Consider the following 24,765-nt stretch of genomic DNA (forward strand, 5'->3'; position numbering starts at 1 on the left):
GAGGAGGGTGAGAGGATGAAGCAATTCCATTTGGTGTTTTTCTTACAGTGTTTCTCAAGTGGTTAAATTTCAGCAAAATATCTCCTCTTGACCCACTGGTCATTGTTTATAGTGGATGGATGGAAGTGGCCAGTCTTTTTGGGCTACATAGTGCCAATGCTTCCCATAGCACAGGGTTTATAGAATAGAACAGAGCACTCCTGGAAGAAAAAATTCTTCTTTTGCAGAAAGCATAAAGATGAATCAGGGGTGCATACAGAGTTGTAGAATCACAGAACGGATTGTGTTGGAAGGGACCACCTAGCCCAATCCCCTGCTATGGGCAGGGATGCCTTCCACTATCCCAGGTTGCTCCAAGCCCCATCCAACCCTGGACACTTCCAGGGATGGGGCAGCCACAGCTCCTCTGGGCAACCTGTGCCTGATCACTCTCACAGCCAAGAAAATCTCGTCCTACCCTGCCCTCTGGTATTTTGAAGCCATTTCCCCAGTATGAAAGGCACAAGAATTGTGCTTCCTGATTCTGCTCTCAGGAACCTGAATAGACTGAAAGTCTAATGAAGGTTGTACTTATAAGACCTATAGATTTCCATATGTGCATCTTGGTTACCTTTTCTGAGTCACAAATGTCTGGCATGGACTAGGAAAACATCAGCTACAGGCAGGAGAGCTTTTTGAAGGATCGGCAAAGCTCAAAGTAGCAAAATGGCTGTTTCATCAAACCTAAAGGTTTTGTTTTGAAACATGTGGTTATTAATAAAAAAAGCACAGAGCACTCACAGGTTCAAAAGGTATGTCTGTACTATGGTCAAAGGTGGGATGGTGCCTTGTGTAAAAACAATGGGATTGATGTTGAAAACATGGAGTTTGGTTGGATGGATCCACATGAATGAGCCCCCTAGGGGTTCACCCAGCATTTTTGGCAAAATCTGAGCTCACTCACTGCAGTGCTACTGCTGCTCAAAGCGAGCTGATTTGAAGCACTGGGTGCATTACACGAGTTGCAATTCCAGCTCATTTGCAGTGCATTCATGACAAGAGTTACCTGCACTGTTCAGGGCTGTGTGTTCTGTGGTGTGCTAGTTACAATGATGTGCCATGGACATAAACTAACAGGGGTGTTCCAACTTCGGGTATCACCAAAATAGCACACCACTAAGTCAGAACTGACATGTTCCTAACGTTCCTCTTGCCCAATGTCAAGTCCCTCCACTAAGCAGTAAGAACAAGGATTTTTTAAGGACAAAATTTCAACATTGGAAAATATTTTAGGGGAGACCTGGGGCATTTTCACTGAAGAAAGAGGTAAGAACAGGACTGAGAGCACACTGAAAAATTAACTGTCTCGAAAGGTGAACCCTATTTTAAGGTTGCCTAATATTTCCAAAAATTTCAATATAGGAAAATTGAAGTAAAGTGCAATTGGCATGAAAGAAGCAATACTGGTACTATTTTAGAGCCTGACTTTTTGCATGCAATAGCCTCCGGCATGATACAAAGGGCACAAAAATGTAAAAATAAAATAAATACTAGATGAGAAATTTATGACTCAGATGATTAATGAGGGGTGACAAAAGCATCTTTCTTTTTAAAGATGTATTAAGACAGCAACGAAATCTCATTAGCTGAGATAACTGGGACAGTGGGTAGTGGTGGGAGAGAGAGCTTTCTCCCCAGTGGTGTATCTGAGTGGCTGAGCAGAGATTTTCAATAGCCAGTGCTGTCCACCTGATACCTTTCCCATGAAATAAATATGCTGCAGATCCATAGCCCTGATTTGTGGAGCTAGATGCAAGAGTCACTGGGTGAAATGTATAGTCAGCAATGTAAAACAGGCCAGACCATTGGTCTCTTCTGCCCTTAAAACTCATAAATCATAGCACAGCAATGAACATTTTCCTGGCAAAAAATAGAGTCCAGAACCATGAGAACTGTAGAATCATAGAATGATTTGGGTTGGAAGGAACCTTAAAGATCATCTCATTCCAACCTATGACATGGGCAGGGATACTTTCCTCTAGACCAGGTTGCTCCAAGCCCCATGCTGGCCTTGAACACTTCCAGGGGCAGTCAGAGCTTCTCTGGGTAACCTGCGTCAGGGCGTCACCACCTTCACTGGGAAGAATTTCTTCCTAATTTCTAACCTAAATCTACCATCCTTCAGTTTGAAACCATTCTGCCTTGTCGTGTCCCTCCATGTCCTTGTCCAAAGTCCCTCTCCAGATCTCTTGGAGCCCCTTTAGGCACTGGAAGAGGCTCTAAAGTCTCCCCTCAGTTTCTCCAAGCTGATCAACCCCAATTCTCTCAGCCTATTTCCATAGCAGAGGGGCTTCAGGCCTCTGAACATCAAAGACAAAGGCAGTTGTGAGGCACATGAGATCTGTGAGGCTCTTTGGGAACTTGTTGTGGAAGGTTATCTCCTTCCACAATGCTTTGCCACAAGGAAGGTCATGTGCAGCACACCCAGGAGCTGGAACGTTTACAGCCCAGGAGCTCCTGCCTGCTCTCCTGGTGCTGGTGGTGGGTGCACACCAAACGGGCTGTAGCCACCTCTGCTGTCACAGAGCAGAGAGGTCAGAGCCTGGAAAAAGGAGAGGTGCTGCAAGTATGATTTTCAGATGCCCAAATCCAGAATCGTGATGCTGATTCAGCTGTTATGTAGTCCTGCAGGAGTTACATTTCAAGGGCACCTCAGGTTTTTATGGTTAATTCTTCCAGATGCCTGATTTTTTTTTTCTCACTCCCAATAAATTTCCAGAAATCAGCAATGACTTTGGTTTTCTCCCATGAGATGCATGAGCCAAAAGGTTTTCTCAAATTACCTCCAAAGCTAGGGTTTTTGACTTTTGCCATTTTTTACCACACCAGAAGGGAGACCCTTCATTCAAACAACAGAACTCGCGCACAAAGGGGATATCCATACCCACTCTTTTCCCTCCATGAGGGTGTCAAATCCCTGTTTTTGGCCTCTCAGGAAACTGCTGTAACCACTAGTCTGTAAAGTGGTGTAGGAAAGAATTCAAGATTCATAGTCAGACGGAGCGAGGTTGGTTCAATTCACTTCCAGCAGTGTACGAGAGGAGCTGGATCTGCTGTCAAGGGTAGAAAAAATTGGAGTTTTAAGAGAAAACCACTAAGAATGACCAAGCAGGAGTGAAAGATTTAGGCAGATATTGTGTTACTGTTCATACAAACAGTATAGTCAATCTTGGAAAGCAACAGGTTAGTGTTGGATCGCATCACTATTCAAATCACAGTAAGTGGTATTTTGTCTCCTAAAACAGATTTGATTTTTTAAAACCATAGGAAAACACAGAAAGTCACCAAATCAAAGACCCTGTTTAAAGTAAAGATGATTAAAATGCAACATTTGCTATTTAAATTTGTCTGTGACAGTAAGCTGATATCTATCTTTTTTCTCTAAATATAGTATTTTGTTTCCTCTTGAAGTCCAAAGATGACTTTCTTGTTCAAATAACTATTTATTTGTACAATAAACCAAGTCACAATGTCAGCACTAAGCATCTCTCAAAATTCTTTTTTAATGAATGGTTGCTGTTTTCATAAATCTTTCCCCAGCCCTGAGCAGATCCAAGAAGCCATTGGGAATTTTTTCTTTAATATTCACAGGTCTTGAATCAAATGTCTCTGAAAAAAAAGAGGTTTCTGAATGAACTAAGTTATTTAAAAAGTGTAGTTTCTTCTGGATTTGTGTCCTGTTTTCCTTCCACCCCATCGGAATGACCTCAGCTCTCTGATTTCCATGTGTCCCCCAGGTGCTGCCGAGGGAATGCAATCCCTATTTACATTCCCAATTCCTATACTTCTGAGCACTCTCTAATCCTTCCTCTGAGTCCCAATCAGGATGAAGCAGCACTTATGGCTCTTAGAAATTCATGTGCTGATTAGTGACCAGTAATTTCATGGATAAAGGCCAGAGTGTGGCTAGAACTGAACAGAAAAGCTTCTGATTTCATGAAAAACACTGGAATTTAATATCTTTGAGACCTCTGCCCTTCTGCCAAAGTTGATCTGTGGGTTTACAGGTTATTGAAAGAGAATGTCAAGTAGCTGGACAGGCACCAAGTATGATCACACAAGTCCCGTTTTCTCTGCTAAACACCCACATATAACTTTTGAAAGAGAAAATTCAATGTACCTGGATTAATCTTATCTCCAGCAGTGATTTAGGAGCAATATATAGAATAACATGCAGCACAAGTTATGTACTGGTGATGCACATCTAGAAACTTTTCCAGCATTATTAACTTCTAAACTTCTGGTTTTGATAGCATCCTCCTCCACATAGCAGCAAATTCAAGTCAGCTAAAGAGATAAGTAGCTTATCTATTTTAAAGTTGCCTTTTTTTCCCTCTTTCTTGCAGGTACTTCATCAGTTCAAAAGCTCAAGGAAAAAGGACATTCCTAGGAGAGATTCACTTCATGAGAGAAAGAAAAAGCAAAATGCAAACACAGCTGATCCTCAATGAATTGAATCTTCCCCCAAAGGCTGTCACAAATAGGTACATGCACTTCTAGCTTTTTGCTTCTTGGGATTCTTCCGTCTTATGCATCATATGCTAATTATCTCACCAGTCTGCCTGCAACATTTCATTTGGCATTTTTCCTTCTTCTTGCTTGTAAATTTACATCAGCAAAGAGATAGGGTGAAATTATTAATGAAAATCTATCCATAGGTGCCTTTCCAAAGGAAGAGAGCAGGACTAGCGTATGAAACAGATCCTGCTTTCAGGTTTCCTTTTAATGCACTTCTGTTTAATTCTGACCCCCCCTAATTTGCATAGATAAGAGGATAAAAGCAGTAACAAGCATCTCAGCTGGTTCTGAATTTCCCCCCACAGACAGAATTGTATATCTGCTCCTCCTTTCTCTGTGTGTTTCTCTCAGGAGACAGACAGCACGGCGTTCACTCGCTGCTCCTGGTTCTCTTTAGTTTCATCCCCAAAAGAGGATTCCCCAATGAGCCGAGACACAGTGGGTGGGATTTCTTTGAGCAAAAGTCTCCAGTGCTAAGGTTTTGCAGAGAAACAGGGACTCCATCAGAAGCAGAGGAATGAGATGAATTAGTGGTGAACATGGTGGTGCTGGGTTAACATTTGGACTCTGTGATCTTAGAGGTCTGTGACCTTTAATGACTCTGTGATTCTGTGAATTGTGACCTAACAAGAGCTATTTATCTGGGCTCATGTTTGCTCTGATGAATCGACCATTGTGACCACTGAGCCCTGGAGCAATGAGGAGGAACCATGAACGAGATATCAGCAATGTCAGAAACAGTTGAGAGGGAACTAAGGAGGAATGATAGAATATCCTGAGTTGGAAAGGACCCACAAGGATCATCGAATCCAACTCCTGGCCCTGCACAAAATAACCGCAACAGTCCCTCCATCTACCTGAGGGTGTTGTCCAAACATTCCTGGAATTCTGGCAGACTTGGGCCGTGTCCACTTCACTGGGGAGCCTGTTCTAGTACCTGAGCATCCCCTGGGTGAAGAAAGCTTTCCTAACGCCCAACCCAAAGGATGAACTTTATTTCCCTCTAGATGAGTTATGTACATGCTTGTCTTATCCTGCAGACAGAGTAAACTAGTCTTAGTTGCTCAATAAAGGGAGGCATCACACAGCAATAAGACGGATGTGGAAGATGGTTGTGAAAAGAGGGGGATGTACTCAACTCAAAGCTGATGAGCTGCTTGGGAAAAAAAGTGTAATTTTTTTCCACTCTCTATTAGGAGGTACCTTCTCAGCAGGCAGTGACAACACACAGGACAACACCCAAACTCCAATAAACATAGGAATAGGGGTGGGTAGCTCTTAGGTGCTCACTGCTCTTCAGGTGTTGAAATGTGGGATCACCAGTCTGTCTACAGTGCCCTGCTTTTGAAAGCTCAGTGTGTGAATGTTCATTGCAGGAAAAAACAAATTAATTTTTGGTCTGTCTCTTTCTATTTATTTTTTTTAAAAAAAATTTGGTCCTTAACCCAATATACAGACAGGCATTCATTGTCCAGTGCTTCATAGTTAGTTTCTCCAATTTCCTATTTGGAGGGTTATTATTTGCTTTCTGAACAAAAGATTCCCTTCAAGTTTTACCTGTTAGCATTTGCTACTTATGACTATCCCAAAACTTTCCATCAAAAAAATGCTTTTTTTATTAAAGAGGTACATTCACTGAACTGCACCCCCTATAAAAAAGAATCAAGCAAGTGAAAAGAAAAACACAGCTTTGAGAAACTGAAAATTTCAACTGCAAATTCAAGGTGGGTTATTTTTTTTTTAATTTTATATTCTTAGCTGAGTATTTCCACTTCTTATCCTATTTTTTTCCTGATTATCAGCTACAGCACAATAAGGGCTTTTACTTTTTTTCTGCTCAAAAAAACCCCCACAATAATCTGATCAAATCTTGCAACGAAACTATGGCTTCAAAACAACCCAACTCTAATATAATTTGCATGAGCCCTATATCACCCAAATGCTCCTGACAATTCAATGAACTTTGTCCTGCATTTCACCAGAATACTTATGAACCATATTGGGCACAGCAGAGCTGTTAATGAAACTGGAACTGAATAATTACAACACGCTCATCCTTGAAGATGCAGGCAGATGTGGGGAAGTGTACTCCATTTGTGTCATTGAAATACCATTGCAAATTACCTCTGCGCTAGCTACGTTTAAACAGAAATACAAGGGGAAAAAAAAAAAAGTCTTCCTTGATAATGACAAGACAAAAATGTCCATAAAAAGGAAATAAAGATGACATACTTCTTTTTCTGTGACATACATTTTTTTACATGGCTTAGGGGCTTTGCTTCCTGAGAGTTTACGTCGTCAACTGTCAGGGCCCTTCCATGCATGATTTATGTACGCATAATAAAGACATCGTGGTTGAGAAACTGATCTGTGATTTCAAACAGCTTTGAAACTAACAGCAATAAAATATATAGCACATGAATAATGTAGGCTTTAGTTAAAAAAGATCAAATTTTGAAAAATGGGAGGCATATTTATTTTCGATTTTTTCATCTGCTCTTCCCTCCCCCCCATCAAATTGAATGACAGCTTTTAAGGGAGGCAGACCAAGGATTTCAAATCTTTGGAATCTTCTAAGAGGGACAGGCCAAAGATTTCTAGTTCAGGGGCCAGGCTCTGTGTAGAGCTTTGCATGTGTCTCCTTGCTCCCATTGTAGACCCCTGGGAGTGCAACAGGTAGTACAAACCCAGTGCAAGCCACCTCAGTTCAGGTTTAAAAAAGGATACACTGTGAAGGTGTTGGAGCCTGAATTTAAACCAGCTCTTCCTAAAATGCCACGAGACTTCCCATACCATTTTTGCAGCAAGGCTCCTGTGCCACTAACACTGACTACTGATTATTTTGCTGGACTGTCAAGAGGCCATCAGCAGAGATCGCTGCGGGCACACTCACACCAGGCAGTGATGAGCAGCACTGTGATGGCTCTCAAAACCATCTCAAAGTCTTGCTAAAATACATCTCACACAGCACATTAACCTGTGCACTTTCCTGCCTTGCCCAGCCAAAAGGGCTCAGTCACAGACCCGGTTTTTCTGGTGCTGTTGTTGGTTGTTGGCAGCACAGGACAAATGTGCTTGGCAGAGAACACATCCCTACTCAAAATCTCTTTAACTGATGACTGGATGAAAGAAAATTTTTCATTTTATATGATAAAATCAAGACACAGAGATTCAGTAATTTGGATGGAATGCTGTAGGAAATCTGTGGTAACCAGTTACTAATTCCTGCATTCTTGTCTATCCCCATGACATTGTCTGTTTTATAACGACAGAACTTTATCAGGTGTCTAGGGAAATTTTACTGGTGCTGTGTTGCAGTCACATTTCAAAATTTGTCTCTGTTCAGGTTAACGAAATGAAATGGAGGATTAGATCGTGCTTAATGACAACAAGAACATGACAAAGGTGCAAAACCCTTCAGGAGTTGTCTCCAAATCTACATTAAAGTTCTCATTTGGCTCTGTAAGTAGCGAAGGCGGACAGAGGCTCTTCATAGCCTCAGAACCTATTTTAATTATCCCTTCCCTGGGTAATTATTAACAGGGGAGGAGAGAACTGCCTGAAACTGTAAATGCTAATGGGTTCCCTTGAGACCATGAGTCCAGAACATCAAGAAATGATGGGCTAACGGCCTCTCCAACACATTGTTGCTGGCTGAGAGGTGGGATGCTGCATTTGAGACGCTGCTGATATTCCTCGATGACTTGAGGACTAAACCACATGTCTCTATAAAAGCAAAGCTCTTCTTGCACTGCAAGATTCAAGGGGAAAGCAAATTGTGTCTCTAAGACTTGGGCTTTTGACACAGTTAAATGCTGTCAGAGCAGATAAGGAAGGGAAGGTAGAAAAGGGACCTGAAAGATGTGGGAGCTGTGTCTTCACCGCTGCTATAGGGTGTTGCTTTTTAATAACAGCTCTGCAGCTGATTTGTGAAATAGAGGTGGCTTCACAACAAACCAGAGAAGGGAAACCTGTTCATACTTGTGCCATATCAAGGGCATGACAAGGCTTATTAAAAAAAATAAGAGTCCTTTTGGGACTAAATGTGAATCTGTGCCTCAGAAAAGTCAGGTCCTGAAGTGTTATCTCAGGTCTAACACATCAGGTATTTGTTAGATCATTAACTAAGAATATTATTCAAAATCACTCAGCTCCCTGTTAGGTGTTCCAGGTGTCAGACGAAAAGCACCTTTGAATGGGCTGTGATGAGCAGGCACTGATCTTAAAAAATAATGATTTTACTATTTTATTTCTTTCAGAAACCTTTTTAAACCAGTTCTGTTGTGCCTGGAAGGAATTTAGCGCGTAAGTGCCAGGGCAGAGGATGGAGACAGAGGAAGTGATTCTTCCACTTTCTCACGTGTTTCCCCTGAGGTCCTCTGTCCAGCAGAAAACAGTCTGAGGAAAAGCCCTTGTGTGGCTGGGAGGTGGCATTAGAATATGAGAACATTACAACCAGTTTGATCTGAAAGTAACTTAAAATGGGATTGTTCTTCCCAAGTTTTATTCATTGAGTTCACAAGACCTTTTTTTCAACCTGTCCCAACTCACCACTTAAACTGAGAACTGGCTATTGTTCATCCCAGCTCACACCCCACCCCTGAGCCACCTGGTGAAGCTGGAGGACCTTCTGAAGGACCCCATGAAGCCAGGGGCAGAGCAAAAGGCAGTATTTGGGAGCCAGATCCCTGGCTACCACACAGGAACATCAGGTCATTCAAAGGTACACAGAAACAGAGGAGTTGATGTTGATTAGTGTGTAGGCATGTTTGTCACCATATGGGCCACATCTTCTTCTCCTCTGCGTTTTACGCAGGGTGGATGGTTTGGATTCTCCCACATGATCAAGCTCGCGGGGTTATCCCTAAAACATGGTTATTTCTGGAGAGAGAATTGACAGAAAGCTTTCACAGGCTGCCTGGAGGAGGACTGAAAAGGCCAAATGCTCTTAGAGGTTTGTGAGCAAGTGAAACCTGGTGCATTATTTTCTAGAACCTGTCTATATATGGGCTCTTTGGAGGTCAGTACAGAAAGAAACCAAACTAGCTCCAGAACCATCATCACTATCTCGCCTCGTTAGTGCCTTGGGGTTAATGAATCTGCATTTATCACCATATTCCCCTGGCTGTTGGGCTTTGGGGTCCGAAAGTTGATGTGCTGGCATGGTGGAGACATGACCCTGGTGGTGAACAGGGTAAAAAACTCGAGGGTCTCTTCCAGCTCAGGATACTATGTGATTATATGAACTGCTGGAAAGCAACAGAGGACAGCCTGTTCTTGCACAGACAGGAAAGGAGAGGGAGGGGTGGCAGTGCTGGGGACTCATGCTCAGGGTTGGACCATGCCCCCCCAAGTCACACCAGACTGATTTAGGTCCTGTTGTCTCTCCTGTGCTGCTGCTCCCCGTATCAAAGGCATAACATTGCTGCTTTCTCCCCCTCTGTCCTCTGCAGCTGTCACCACCTTCTGCCAATAGTCCAGCATTAGGAGTGTTTTGAGCTAAAAAGCCCTGCTCGGATGATCATGCTTATCTCAGCTGAAAGGCTTTCAAAGCCCAGCTTAGCCAAAATATGTGATACACACCATGAGTCCAATCATCCCCCTCATAGTCATCTATGAAGAGCTGTTTTTTTCAAACCAAGCTTTTCCATTATAATTTTCTTCCATTCTTGTTTCAGCTCACTAAACATTAACCACCATGACCTACTGCATAAACCCAAACCATATTAAAAAGATTAGGTTTATAGCCAAATCCTAACACCCTATTTGGGGAATGGCTACAATGCTTGGCTGTTTCTACAGTTCTGTGGGTTGGGGTTTTTTTTGGACAAAGTTAAATCTTTACTTGACTAAAAAATTTTGGATGTGTTTAACACCACACTACTAAAGCAAAACACATAGACGGAATCAATCCATTTATTTAAGAACAGTGCTGAAAATTAAACCAAACATAAACCTCAAACCTATCTCCAATATATATCCAAAACCTGTAAAAAGAACTGGCGAGTTTTTATGAACTAGCTTGTCTTTATGTGTATTTGTATTTTATTGTCCTGGGTTGTATTTATGTCAGAATATAGGAAATGGTCTCTACCTTTCAATTTACACTGTGGCACAGCATAGTCACATGCTTTCCCATGGATAAGAACCCACTACTCCTAACAGAGCTGCCAGCAAGCTGATGTAGAAAAGAACATTGCTGAACATCACAGTTTTAGTTTTCAAAGGAAGAGGCAATGGAAGATGACGGGTGGGGGGGAAAGCCCCACAGGATGATACCAACTGACAAAAGGATAAATAACAGGTCCAAAAATTCAGATAAATCATCATCAACTAGGGGCATTCTGAGCAGTGTCTCCATAGAATCAGACCTATGCTTGGGGCTATTGGATGTTTTCATCAGTAATCCAGGATTACATATAAAGTCACTGCTGCTGGAATTTGCAGCTGATGAAGACTGGTAGAAGTATAAATAACTGCAGGGTCCATGTAAGCCAGATCACTGGTGAAGCTCTGATTATTTGGGCAAGACACGTTTTAACACAGCCGACAGCAATGCAGTCCATGTGAGAACAAAGAATGCATATTTTGTTCCTATCACACAGTTATGAGACTTCATATGTAGGAAAGGGACAACCTTTGGGCAGGCAAGGAATGTGAGGGATGCTTATACAGGCCAGGTTATGATGGGTGAGCAACTCAGCCTGAGCTCTACCTCACGCTGAGACTCTCAGCATTTGTAATTTTTCCAGGGCACATAGGGATCCCTGAATGGAGAGAGATGATGTTGTGATGTCAGAAGGGAGATCCCAGCAGAGGTGGCTGACCTTGGTTGGAGGGGTGCCTTCCAGCCCCCCACTACCAACAGTAGTGCTGTGTTGTGTAAAGCCTGTTCTGCCCTGGACAAAAATCCGGGAAATAAGAACAAGGGAGCTCAAGCCAGATAAACTATGCCTTCACAGCAATACATGTGAAAGTATTTTAATTAAAATCTTGACTAAACGATACAGTCAGTGAACAAGGAACATGATATAAATATGGCACGATGAATTCTTGAATGAGTGAGTATGGATGATATTGTTTAAAGATACAAATTATAACGCACACAAAGAATTAAAGTCTCTGCTGCAGGTAATACTAAAGGAGCCTAGCCTGTTTGGGACTAAGTTTTTTGCCTGTGATCCAGAGACCAAACTTTCAGCAAAGGTCCTGGAGCAGGCAGGAACCTCTGTCTGACCACGAGTTCAGGGCAGCAGGTCTCCACTAAGAGCTGAACGTTAATTTAGATCTAGACAAGGCAAGCAAGTCTACCAACCTCACTGGTTCTTGCAGTCTGTGTCCCTGTGCAAGACCCTGATTAATTACATGTTTCTGACACATCCCACTTCTGACTTCTCTCCGCCTGTTTTTCCCTTACTGGCTTTAGTCAACCAAACCTACTTGAGAGCACAGCCCACACTACTACAGAATAAATGCTCCGATGGCTACTGGTCTGCAGAGCCAAGATGCGTCTAAATCTATAGGTATTTATGTGTGCAAAAAAAATCAGGGCGAGTGAAATGGTTATGCATCCTAGTTTGTTTTCTATTAAGAAAAAAAAAAAAAAGGATTAAAACCCTAAGAAATGTCAGAAAAGCTCCAGACAAGAAAAGCAGAAAATTCCTGATAATGGGAAAAAGAGATCTTTCAAACTCACGCTGCCTACTTGGACAAGGAGAAGATGGAGAGGTAATTTGACTACTGGGGAAATATTTGTATGAAGAGAAGAACACTTTTGGAAAAGGGCTTTTTCATCAGAAGGGGACCAGTGTGATTTAGAGTGAGGAAGATCACAAGCCAGAACAAACTGCTAAGGAAAACATCATGTTCTCTGTTTCACCCTTCCTGGAAATCAAAGTTGGATGTGTCTCTGGAAGAGAATTTTCACTGGACACCAATTACTGGAATCAATCTTGGGAGCAGTTGGGTGAAACTTAGTAACCTGTGACATAGGTGATCTAGGCAAGATGATCCTCTGGCCTTAAAATCCACACATCCTGGGAATGACGAAGAGCAGAGCCCTATACAGCAATTGGAACAGATCCAGAGTGTAAATGCTAGAGGGGCAGAGGAATGACGTCCAAAAGCTATGATGAGGAGTGCCATATCATTCACTTTTTACACCTAAATGTCAGTTGGAGGTTAAGTGGATGTTTTGGGACCATGAGGGTGACATAAAGCCTGTGTACACAGGGCAGGTGCACATAAGCCTTACTTCCTTCCCAGGTTCCTTTGGTGATCTCTCCTTTCCATACTTGGAGCTCTGGAGAAGGAATGTGCTCTGTCCAAAGAGGAATTACATTAAGCAAGGACAAGGTGCTATGCAATTACCTTGCAGCACTGGTAATTCCATTTTAGCTCAGTTTGTATCTTGCTGTATTTTTGTCAGTCAAGTTGTGGTATTTCATGAGTGGAAGAACCTATTTTATCAAGCCTTCTCTCAGCTTATGGTTTACTGCAAGTGTTGTTGGTTTACAACACGTTTTATTGCTGAATTTTCTGCGGGGCTGTTACTTGATTTCAGTAACGAATTCCAGCCTGCTTATTTATTTAGTTAGTTACTTATTTTTAGGAGTTTCGCAAGAATTATGTGTCACAGAGAGGTATCTTGGCTAATTCAAAGAAGCAAATTGCAAGAGCAGGAAACCTCAGCATGTGAATCAAATTCCGTAAGAGACACACAAAGTGCAGCATGTTCTCATCATGGTGGAGGTTTGTACTGAGATAAAGAACTGCAGGCAGTGCCATCCCAATCCCATGGAGACTGCAGCAGGTCAACTGGCTGGGCTGACAGCTGAAGCTGCAAGATGTTAGTCACAGAATCCTACAACGATTTGGGCTGGAAGGGACCTTAAATCAACCCCTTGCTGTGGGGGAGAGGTGCTCCATCACTCTGATCAGCTTTGTGGCCTCCTCTGGACTTCTGGGCTTGTTCCAACAGCTCCACGTCCTTCTGCTGTTGTTTCCCAGGGCTGGAGGCAGCTCTGCAGGGGGGTCTCACCTGCGTGGGCAGAGGGGCAGAATCCCCCTCTCCCCTGCTGCCCACGCTGTGAGGTTAGCCCAGGGCATGGGGGATTTCTGGGCTGTCACTGCACTTTGCCAGGTCATGGTGAGCTTCTCCATCAATATCCCACCCCAGGGCTGCTCTCAATCCATTCTCCACCCAGCCTGTATTTGTTCTTGATTATTAATAAATAATTTTCATTTGTGAATGAAAAAGAGTCTTCTATAAGGAAGGTGAACAATATTGTGCTAGGAAACTAAGGCACACAGCAAGGTGAGTTGCTATTCCTGTGGTCTCTTAGTAGACTAGTGGCAGTCACAAGCGAATAGGGCAAACTTCCTTGAGAAAAGATGAAGTCCCACCCAATCCCTTGCAGAAAAAGCCTCATTTGTCCCAAATTGGGGAAATCCTTCCTTGTCTGCAGCTGACTGGGAGGACCACACATACCTGAAATGAATGATGCAATCGCTAAACACAAGATGCTTGACCCTTTCTTTAAATTATAACCGAAAGGCTTTTTTGATCCCAGATCTTGATCTGGAAACTAAATTTTGAGATGTAACCTGTCAAAGTTGTCAGTAAACAGGAAGGGGAGAAGCGCTGCCAGCCTATTAGACAAATTTTTAGAAAAACATATCTTTCTTTGCATATTGAATGAATCTTATTCTTTCTGAGTTACTGCCTTATCTGAAAATGAGTTCTTCATTATTACTTATGCTTATTTCTCACTGGGGCAACTCTCCTACCTCCTTGGGTATGACAGGGTTAATGTGCAAATGAATGCTGGATGTGCTGCATAAGTAAAGTCTTATCTGAAATGCTAAATTGTCTTTGTCACTTGGAACCTCTCTGAACTTCATAACTAAAAAGGGGGGAAAAGAAAACAGAAGAGGAGGAAGGGAGGAAAAGAAAACTCCAGGGGTTTTTTAATTCTTTGTTGAAAAGTACCAATTATTCCTGAATTAGAGGAATTTTTGGTGAGAGAAAACACTGCTGATATTTTTCTGAGGATATTTGACATTTATCCTTGCAAGATGAAGGTCAAACACCGTGCAGGCAACACTTCCCTCCCCATCCATCACCAGACACTGAGCTCTCAGGCGCATCTCTGCTGCCAGAACTGACTCCTCAGAGCTCAAACATGGAGACCAAACCCTGCAACAACTCAAATGCTCCAGCTCTTCCTGGACGTGGAGCTCTGTGTAACCCAAAACTCACATCCCTGCAGTGTGATTTCCCTGTCAGAGCTTTCTCACACACTAAAAAGGCCTGGAATGACCAGCTATGACAGCATCACCTCCTAAAACATGTCATATTATTGTCTTTCTCCACACCGCATGTTCCCCGCTTGCACAAGTGAGCATTTGTCCTGGTTTGTCAAAGCAGCAGCAGAAGCCTTCAGTATTGTACTTCTGACATTGACCAGTGCTAGATAGCCTCCAGATGGTAAAAAATAATCTTCACAGACCTTAGAGGCACTGATGTGGTACCATACCAGCTGACACCAGCTGTTGGTTACCTAAACCTTGTAATTTTTATTTTCCTTAATGTACATCAGCTGCAGAGCTTGTCGTCACATAACATTTACAAATGTCTAATCTCTGTATTCTCCTCCAAATCAGGAATTTTTCTCCATACCAATCCACGATGCTGCAAATAAATGCTATCACAAACTGGGATATTTGTGTTGACCCTTTAAAATGCATTCACAGGAGTACTCAGAGGACTGCACAAGGTGTAGATGAACACTTTCACTTAGAAGTATCATTCCTGTGTATATATTCGTGAGAGGTCTTTTATTTACTGAGCTAAATGAGGAAAAATAATCATCCCCCGTAATTTTTATCTTTAGAAGCAGGATAATACGTGCCAAATCAAACATGTAACTTATCCATCTTTCATAGCTTTCTTCGTGCCCTATAACTGCACAGCAGCTGCTTTGTCAAATGACCAAGAAATTAGACTTTGGCAAAACAGGGGTTTTCATCAGCATATGACCTTAAGATAACATTTACATTTCAGGAGATGCTGTTCCAGTCAGAACAGAACTGCAGGGCAAACTCACATCTCTGAATACTCAAGGAGGCATCCGACAGAAAAGCTAATAAACGCACCAGATTAGTACAGTTTTATTTTCCATAAATCTGGGACATGCTCAGCAATGTCAAACCGGTTCCCATGCCTTTAAATGAATAAATAAACCCAAGCTTACTCTGAAGCTCAGAAGTGAGGTGGAATTCATTTAGCTCATTACCATTTAAATGATGGATGGACGGGGTAAACTCTTTTCTTTTGAGGCAGGGGACAGACAATGCGGAGAGGAGAGCAGTGGTATTACCTAAACGGGGGCTCCCAGGCTTGGATGATTGGATTCAGATGTTTCCAAGGAAATTATTTGCTCCAAAAGGGCTCTTTGGTTACTAACAGGTATAGCAATCATATTTAAAATGTTTTTACTCACAGTCAGGCTCCTATATCTTCAGTCACATAGGATTTACTTGAGAGTTTATCCTTGGGCTGCTCTGTTGAGAGCAGAGAATTCAGGTGGGTGTTTTCAGAGGGTTAAACTGCCAAGACATACAAAGTGAAAAACAACATATTTAGAGGAGAAATATTTTGCTTTTGCCATTTTGGCTATAATTTATTTGCCACTCTCGCAGTAGCTCATTATTTGCCTCTCTTAACTTGAAGAGAAATTTCAAAGGGAGAGAGGTAACAGGTAGGGATTTTTTTTGTTCATTTATTGCATGAGAAAAAGAGGTACCTGGATAGCTGAAAACGAGATGGTTAGAACTTCATACTTAGTCCAGGATGAGTGAGAAAGAAACATTTCACTGTTTTGTAAATTAGTTTATTTCTCCATCAGCCAAGTTCTGACGAGATGAAGGAATGAAATGGTTAACTTATTCTTAATTGTCTTATTTAAAAGAGATAAAAAAGGGACCCCAAAAGAGGGGAGAGAGGAGGAGATTTCGTATGTGACCCGTATGCTGCAAAATCGCAAATGACTTGCTTTATTTCTTTTTTTCTTTTGACCTTGAAGCTTGATGTAAAATCTCCAAAGCTTTCTTGAGCACCCACAGGTCTCTTCTCACCAGTTTCCAGGGAGCCAGTGACTCACTGACTCGAGTCAGAGCTGTGGGTAACTTTTTGGTGTGTACAGGGCTGTCAGACACAAGTGGCAACATGAGGAGAAGGGTGGAGATAGTTGTGGGAATAAGGCACATCTTACTCTTCTTTATACAAACACTTCTTCCTAATAAAAGAGGTCTTTAACAATTTGTCCCACACATGGCTTTACTCGACCCAGCCAGTGTTAGTGGCCATCAGAGTGGTGACAAACTCTGCCAGACCCTAGGACAAGCATTTTCCAATTGTTTGCATCCGAAGCCTGATATTCTACCTAGGCTTTTTCTCCTTCTTGTGGGATGTTTCATACCCCTCTGCACACTTCAGACCTCACCTGTGGTGAAGATGAATATGGTTTGAGCTCCTTAGCTCTGAGCACACCCTATCCTACTTCCTAGATTTCCCCTCAAAGTACAAATAAGAAAAACACAAATTAGAAGTCTTTTTTTTTTCTCTTTTCTTTCCTGCCCAGGAACAACTCTTGCACCACCATAACTTATCACAGAAAAATATACCTGACCCAACTGATCCTTAATTACCTTATTTTGGTGAAACAAACAAATACCTTATTTTGGTGAAACAAACAATGACGGCGTGAGCAGTAAGGAGGAATTTGGATGAAGAAAGGTGGAACGACTCGTCATCCTGAATACCAGAGGGTGAGCAGATGTGAGCAGATTGATAGTACTGGTGGGTCTGTACCAGTGACAGTGGGAAATCCGACGCAAAAAGGGCACTAAAGCAGAATGATTGGGGGTAATTATTTCAGGCAGATTGGGTGTGCCAGCAGAAACCATCCTGGGAGAGAGTTTGACACCCAGTCCAGGAGGAGGACCAGAGCAGGAAGGGTGCAGGGTTGGTTGGTGGTGCTTGTCTGGATGGTTCTGCAGAGAGGGATCTGCAAGGGTGGAGAGGGAATGGGTGTCTTTTTCTCCTAAATAATGTAAAAAAGAAAATAACCCCAAGTGAATTTTCTCATCTCAGGTGTGGACTCTCTGATAGACTTGCCTGCTGCAGTGGAGTGTCACTATAGTGTCTAAACTGAGTCCACCTTTCTTGATCCCCCCTTTCTTAACAGTAACAGAGCTCCAAGAAGGTCACTTCTTCCCAGGGGCTCAGGGCTTTTTTCCCTTCTTTCTTGTTCTGGAACTACCTAAATTTCTTAACACAAGCAGAACACTGTGCCAACTGCATTGCTTTTGGGAAGGACTTTAGTGGGTGAGGTTGGGATTTCCACTGAGAAAGGAAGTTTTCTGAGAAGAGTTTGTTGATGGCAGCTTTGTAAGTGGCTTGGCTATTTGTGGACTGACCTCTTGGCATTTCCTCTGTTTCTTTTCCCTCCAGTTGAGGAGTGTACAGCAGGAATACTTTAACACACGCAGATAAAATGAGATGAAAAAAATATATTAGAAATATATCTGAAGATTAGAAGAGATGGCAAAAGGACAGAGAGGAGGGACTATTGCTTCCACAGCACCACAGAATGAAAACATCTGTTTCCAGTTAACTCACATTCCTAAAGATGCACCAGTCCTTGATCAAACCCATCCAGTGGAACTTGTCTGACCTGTGGGGTTTATATCAATATTACATGGCTGGCTCACGGGCAGCCATTCACTGACCAGGTAGCTAAGACAGCTGAGGTATTTGCCTTTTTTTTTTTTTTTTAATTTTATTTTAAGGAGCTGGGTTGCATTCGCAAACCACAAATTACATTTCTCCACTGCCGACAATTGCAATAGTTCTCGTGGATGTCACATTGCTCTGGATTTGAACCTCAACCACGGTGCTGTGGCCTCTGTGCCCACCTTTCAACTGCTGTTCATCAGCCATCCATGCCTCTGATTCCCTGGCATAGCAGGCTGGACTCAGGCAGGTATGCTGCACCTCGCTGTGCTGCAAGTGCTTTTGTTTTTGTTGGCTTGGGAAAACCTGCTGGTCTCAGTTTCTTTTAAAATATTTTGTGCTAAGGAGAGGAAAGGAAGCTGAGCTGCAGAGTCTGGGGGCTCCATTCACTGCTAAGCTTAACTTCTTCGGGTCAGCTGCCAGCAGCTACCAACATTGTGTCTTCCAGCATCTGGTGTTTGAGGGTGATTTGGTAAAGCCCTTCACCGTGTGCCTTCCTCTAAGCCCATAAGTCGTCCTCCTGATTTCAGTGAGACTACTCAAATCATTCACATGCTTCAGCTGTAAGTGGAGGTGGAAAATGGAAACAAAATGAAATATAGAGGTGTTTTCCTTTTTATGTGTTGCCCACAGTAGTGAACAACTTTGTTGACGCTGACAGGTCCTGCAGCCACAATATAGTTTCTTAAAAAATTTAAAAAAACCCTCTTGTTTAGTTTCCGAGGAACGAACAAATGGGTTTCCTGACGTAAATTTAAAGTTTGGTTCCTCATATTTACCATGGACCACACTCAGACTAGGATTACTCTAGGCAGCATGTGGAAAGTGTAATTAAATAGCATATTACAAGCTGAGGTCTGGCAATATTTTTCAATTTAACTTGAGCAAAAAGCAGCAGTTTTTCTGGCCAGTAGACCAGCATCTCATCACCTTTTCTTGCACCCAGCACATATCCACAGGTGGATCATATGAAACCTACCTCCAGGAAAAAAATCAAACTTGCATCTTTGGCACAGACTAAAACACCTCATCTGCTTCTCTGCCTTCTCTAGGATGTTCTCTGTGTAAATCCATACGTAACCTCTGCACAGGGTGTTGGATTCTAACAGCTGGAAAGACTTTAATACAGAAGTGCAGTTTTAAGGTCAGTCAAAAAATCCCAAACATTGCAGATGGTGCACTGGTGGCTGGACATCATTTGAAGAGACCCAAATTACCCTCTGGCTCCCAGAAATGTCCCTGTTGCCTGGAGCGCAAACTTCTTTGACAAATTAGGGTGCTTGTGAGAGAAAATGTGGCAGGACAAGGGCAAACAGAGACGTGACCCCGGGGTAGTCCAGTTATCCTCCAGAGAGCACTGCACACGTGCTTACTCCTGCCAGTCCAACAGAGGTTATCTCACATTTTCTTCTGGACTGGGTCTGTGTAGGCAGTGTTATCACAGAGGGGTGACATGCCAAAAATGCACAGCGTTGCTTAGTTCATGGTAGTGTGTTCGTGTGCTCTTGACTACTGGAATTATGAGGCTGTGACAACTAGAAGCTACTGTAATGCTGATGCTACAGGGTTTGCCTTCTATCCTGTAAAAAAAGATTGTCCTGTGATGCAGGGATCTGGAAACTCCTCTGAAAGGCACACATCCTTTCCTGTAGAGGATATGAATTCTGTATCCCGTATTTTCTGCTGGGGATCCAGGGAAGCACCCCTTGGCTTTCTCATGCTGTTTCGAGAGTTCACAGTGAAGGAAGTTTCGAGCAGTGAAGGAAGGGGAGAAAGGTCTCATGAAAGACTCCGATTTGATCTGGAAGTGATTGAGACCTGTTAAGCACAGAGCCATTTTTAGACCTCTGCTGTATAAATATAGTTCTTGCCACCAGCACCTGCTCTACCAATAAAGTGTCATCTGTGAGGTGTCACTCACTGACATTCAGTGTCACATACAGAAGCAGGCCAAGCATTTGTCTAGCTGAGTGTGTTCTCTACAGGGAGGAATATAGACACAGATTATATGACCTGGATAACATTTGACAGAATTGTGCCTCCATACATCTTTGCTCAGCACCTTACGCAGTGAAGATCCCCCAGTTTGGAGCCACAGGACATTACTGTAACATGAGTATTATTTATGTTGGCAACTGAGAGATAGATCATGGGTGAGGAAAGAGAAGAAGAAGCATTGCTAGTGAATGAATTTGGGTGTTACGTCCTTCATAGTATCAAACATCTTAATATTAATACAAGGCTGCACTGACCTAAACATAGAAGAGAGATTCTGTCCCAGAAGCTTTATTTTCCATAAAGATATCGATTTTCAGAGCTCACACATATTTTTGTACATTTTTATGGCTCAAAATTACTCTTTTCTGCATGATAAATGCAGTTCAGTGAGTGATGGAAGGATTTTCCTCCAGGAGAGAAGAGAGGCAGCAGAACTGCAGTTCCCATACCTAGCAGGTCACACAACTGCAGCGAAGGACAGCTGTTTACCCCTATAACCCACTCATCTCTTTTCATTTCCCATGTGGAGAGAGAACTGCTCTGCATCTTATGGTTTGGGATTGCCTGGGCCAGGTTTGATATTTCAGTCAGACTTTGACCATCGCCTGTTCCAGCTCAACTGTGATATACCAGCGTGGGCTCAGGGTGGAGATCCCAGCAGTTGCTTAGAAATTCCCACACTGAGCTTGTGGGCTCCTGTGCTGCAGTCACTGCAGGTATTTGCCAGCATCACTGACTGCACCCTGCAGGTATCTGAGGTGAGCAAGCACGTGGAGGAGGTCATACATCTGAAACCTCATCAGCTGAAATCACTCCCTGGCCACGTCACCACCACTTACCCCACTCAGCCACTTGCTGGACACAGGGATATTAAGGGCACTGTTTTCCACTCCCGGCTTTCATAAAGAGCAATTGTGATTCTTGATGCTTTAAAAAGCACCTCAGCTTAGCTACTGAACTGTGGGCATGCAGCCTCCTTTATCTTTCTTCTTGCTGTCCCCCATCCCCTCAGCAAGCACCTGCAGCGGCTTTCAGCATGCATTCATTGTTTCACTTTTGATTGCTGCATATATGTTCAAATTGTTATTTCCCAGCAGATGTATCATACGAAGGTACTAAATTCCCACCCTTCCCACCCCTCCCTCAGAGCTCTGACTGCTCACACAGAAGCACCAGTTTTATTGTAACAGAGCTCAGCATTTAAGCTTCATTCTCAGATTTGTCTGTCTTAAAACAGAAGATGTTATAAATATTGGCAATGGCGAAGCAGCAAGCGTAACCTCCAAATCTCCCCTGTTCAGATCAGATGTAGCCTTCCTGCTGTAATCATTCCTCTCTCCCCCCTCCTCCCCTCCCTTCTCTCTCTTTTTGGATATGTGTTTCTCTCTGACTGTGATTCTGCAGTGGCAGAAAGGGGTCAATCTATCTGTAAAAGATGGACTCAGCCAAGCTTTTCTAGCTCTTTCCTGCTGATGGCAATTATCCGGAGGTTGGCAGCGGTCCCAGAAACCTGCAGTTCCTGCAGTCCTGCTGCTGTGGGCCTGCTTCACAAAGCCAGCATCCTAAGAGGATCACTTGGTGTGATGCCCAGGAAATGACAAACAGAAAAGGTCACACGTACTCCAAAAAGATATACTGCTCGGCAAATTTAATTGACATTGTGCAGCTTTTAAAAACGTCCCTGCAGACATTCCAGCATTTAACAGATGCAAGCAAAGAACAGAAAAATAACAGGGCTTTAGAGAAAGGGCAGGAAAAATACATTCTGTCCCCCCAAAAGAATTTTTTCATACCCCAGTAATATCCTTTCACATGGTCTATTGGATCAGGATAATTTCTCGTTACCCCTGGCCTGGCAAGTGAAATCTGCCATCCCATCCCCCAGCCTTCCTTCCTTCCCTCAAACACACTGCTGCTTTTTAAATCATAGAGCTTTCATTTCACAGGGTAACTGTCCATTTTTTTTCATTTTGTTTTTATTTTCCTTGCATATTTGTCCGTTAAAATATTGTACAAGGAACCAGCTCCCTGTCAGGGCCGGTGCTGTGCTCTGTGGAGGTTCACCATTGTGTCCTGTGTTATCTAGCCAGAGGGGAAAAATTCTGCCTGTATCAATGAGTTCTTTCTTTAATGAAAAGTAACAGGAGATCTGTGGAAATTTAAGAAGGTGTCAGATATCTAACGTTATTAGCAAGAGGTGGTGGGAAAGCAGGAATGGTCAGAGTGAATTTAGAATGGAGGCAGGTGGTCCAGGTTCAGCAGGGTCTGCCCTCGGCAAGGATTTAGCTCTGCCTTTTTTTATTTTTTTTTTTATTATTTTTTTATTTCAGCCTCCTTTTGCTAAGAACAAATTTAAAATCAATTGGATTTTGTGGTTTTGTTTTTAGTGTTCCCCAATCTGATGAAAAACAGTGGGAGAAAGAAAGAAGTATAATGACTTCTTGAGGTAAAGCAGACATGACGCAGAAGAGCTTGATACCTGTTCCATTTACATCCATGAAATTTGGGATGGAAGGCACCATCTTCCCTATATAGCTGAGACATATATAGCCCCCATAATTTAGGTGTCTGGGATAGTAAAGAAGTTTGAGTTAATTAAAAAAAATAAAGTGAAAAAGACAGTAAAAATAGTTTGAGTCCATTTGGACCTTTGAATCTCCACGTGTGAGTCCCAGTAATTGTGTCAGCTGGACTGTTAGAGAGGAGGGATGAATACTCCCAAATTTTTCCATATAAAGGGCCAAAACTGCCTACTTGCAGAGGTGGTGTAAAGTGGCGCATCAACCTAAACACTTCATGGCTGTATAAAGCAAGCACATCTATGTGGGTTTTACTTTGATTACTATATTTAAGAAGAATTAACTACTGTATCTAGACTGTGAGTGTATACATGGATAACTTCCTTAAAACCTGACCATTTATTTGCCTGAATATGGTTAGACCTTAGTCAAGTAATCTTACAACTGCAGTTTCAACTGCAATCAAGGGGATAAATCTTTTCTATTTAGCCAGAGAGCAGTTTTAGCAGAGATTTTACAGAGCATAGTAGCAGTACAACAGCAGCCTGTAGAAAACAGGGAGGTAGGACAAGGGAAAGCAATTTTCCTTTGAAATGCTGCCTTTGAATAATAAAGCATACAGCTGGAAGTGACAAAATGCCCTCTGAACAACAACAAGCTCTATCAGTCATAGAAATGTGGAAATATATTTTGACCTTTTTTTTTTTTTGCAAAAAACCCCATCATTGTGGCAACTGTTGGGAGGAGAATCCAGATTTCCAGTCTACCCCTGTGCTTAAAGAGAAGTCATACTAAAATAGAGGGGGCTGGATAGTGACAGATCCATTTCAAGGCAACTTTCTCAATTTCAGTTTGTGTCTGCTTCAAAAGAAGTTCCCATTGGGAAGAAAATATGACATTTGACTTCTTTAGCATGGAGGTGGTAACATCCACATTCTGAAGTGAAGCTGAATCTTGTAGCTTAAGGAGAGGCTAAAACACAGATGTGGGGTAAAATTTCAGGACTTTATTCTTTCTAATTCTGAACAGGATTTGGCCATCCTTCATCCACCTCAGTGTCAGGGCAGGAGCTCAAAAGTCACAGTTATAAACTTCATGTCAGTACCTACCCCCAAGCCATGCAGAATAGGAAAAGCATTATTCCTTCCCTTGAAATATTCGTTGGAAGTAGTGCAACCCCACAACAGTTTTCAGCTCTGACAAAATTTCTTTTGGTTTAAAATGTTCTGATGTTAAGAAATATATGAACAAATAATGTTTCAATTTACATAGTGTTGTAATAGGATTTTGGCCCCCTCACAAACAAGACAGCTCTAGTCTAAGGACCTGCTATCAGTAATAGCTGACTTTTCAACTGATATTGTTTCCGATAAAGGGTTTTTGCTCTTGACAAAACCAGTGTATATTAAGTGACTCATAACAGTGTCATATTATTGCCTGGTTTCATAACACACTCTCCTGTTACATTGGACTTCACAGAAGCAGCACAATAAAATTCAGAAGTTGATCTCCTCTGTACTGCAGACTTCTGTTGACACAATTATATTGGTCAGGAGAGGCAAGAGGTGAGATCTCTGGCTGTAGAGCAGCAATCAAGAAAAGCCTGATTATGAAAAAAAAGGCACAGAAGCCAAAACTGAGCTTATACCATATCACTGCTTTTGCTTCAGGATGTAGGACAGAAGATGAGGGATATAATTTCCCTCTCCAAAGAGCTTAAACCTTTTAGTTATGTCTTTTGAGGGGGCAAAATCTGTAAAGCACCTTGATATTTGAAACATAAAATGTTTTCTGAATTAAAGCTTGATTTAGGTCTTCTGTCTCAGAAAACAAAAGCTCCAATCCTTTTGACCACAGGAAACCTGCCAGCTGTGGAAATATTATGGCTTTTAC

General features: G+C 42.4%; 1 protein-coding gene and 1 long non-coding RNA gene across 4 annotated transcripts in view; one reads left to right on the forward strand and one right to left on the reverse strand.

The window, feature by feature from the left end:
* Positions 1 to 24,765, reverse strand: part of LOC108499655 (urea transporter 2-like) — a 298,458-nt gene that overhangs the window by 111,251 nt on the left and 162,442 nt on the right. For both annotated transcript variants that reach the window (XM_017819750.1, XM_017819749.1), the window contains exon 2: positions 16,062 to 16,167. The gene's annotated coding sequence lies outside the window, so the exon portion shown is untranslated. The remainder of the gene's footprint in view (positions 1 to 16,061; positions 16,168 to 24,765) is intronic.
* LOC108499660 lies at positions 5,237 to 9,264 on the forward strand. Of its 2 annotated transcripts, XR_001875619.1 has the most exons (6): positions 5,237 to 5,287; positions 5,754 to 5,824; positions 6,182 to 6,281; positions 7,904 to 8,019; positions 8,817 to 8,862; positions 9,144 to 9,264. It is a non-coding gene; the product is annotated as an uncharacterized LOC108499660 (long non-coding RNA). The 2 variants fall into 2 exon arrangements; XR_001875618.1 differs by lacking the exon at positions 9,144 to 9,264 and having other exon boundaries at positions 8,817 to 8,955.

This window comes from Lepidothrix coronata, unplaced genomic scaffold (genome assembly GCF_001604755.1).
Source record: "Lepidothrix coronata isolate B3197 unplaced genomic scaffold, Lepidothrix_coronata-1.0 Scaffold77, whole genome shotgun sequence".
NCBI lineage: Eukaryota > Metazoa > Chordata > Aves > Passeriformes > Pipridae > Lepidothrix > Lepidothrix coronata.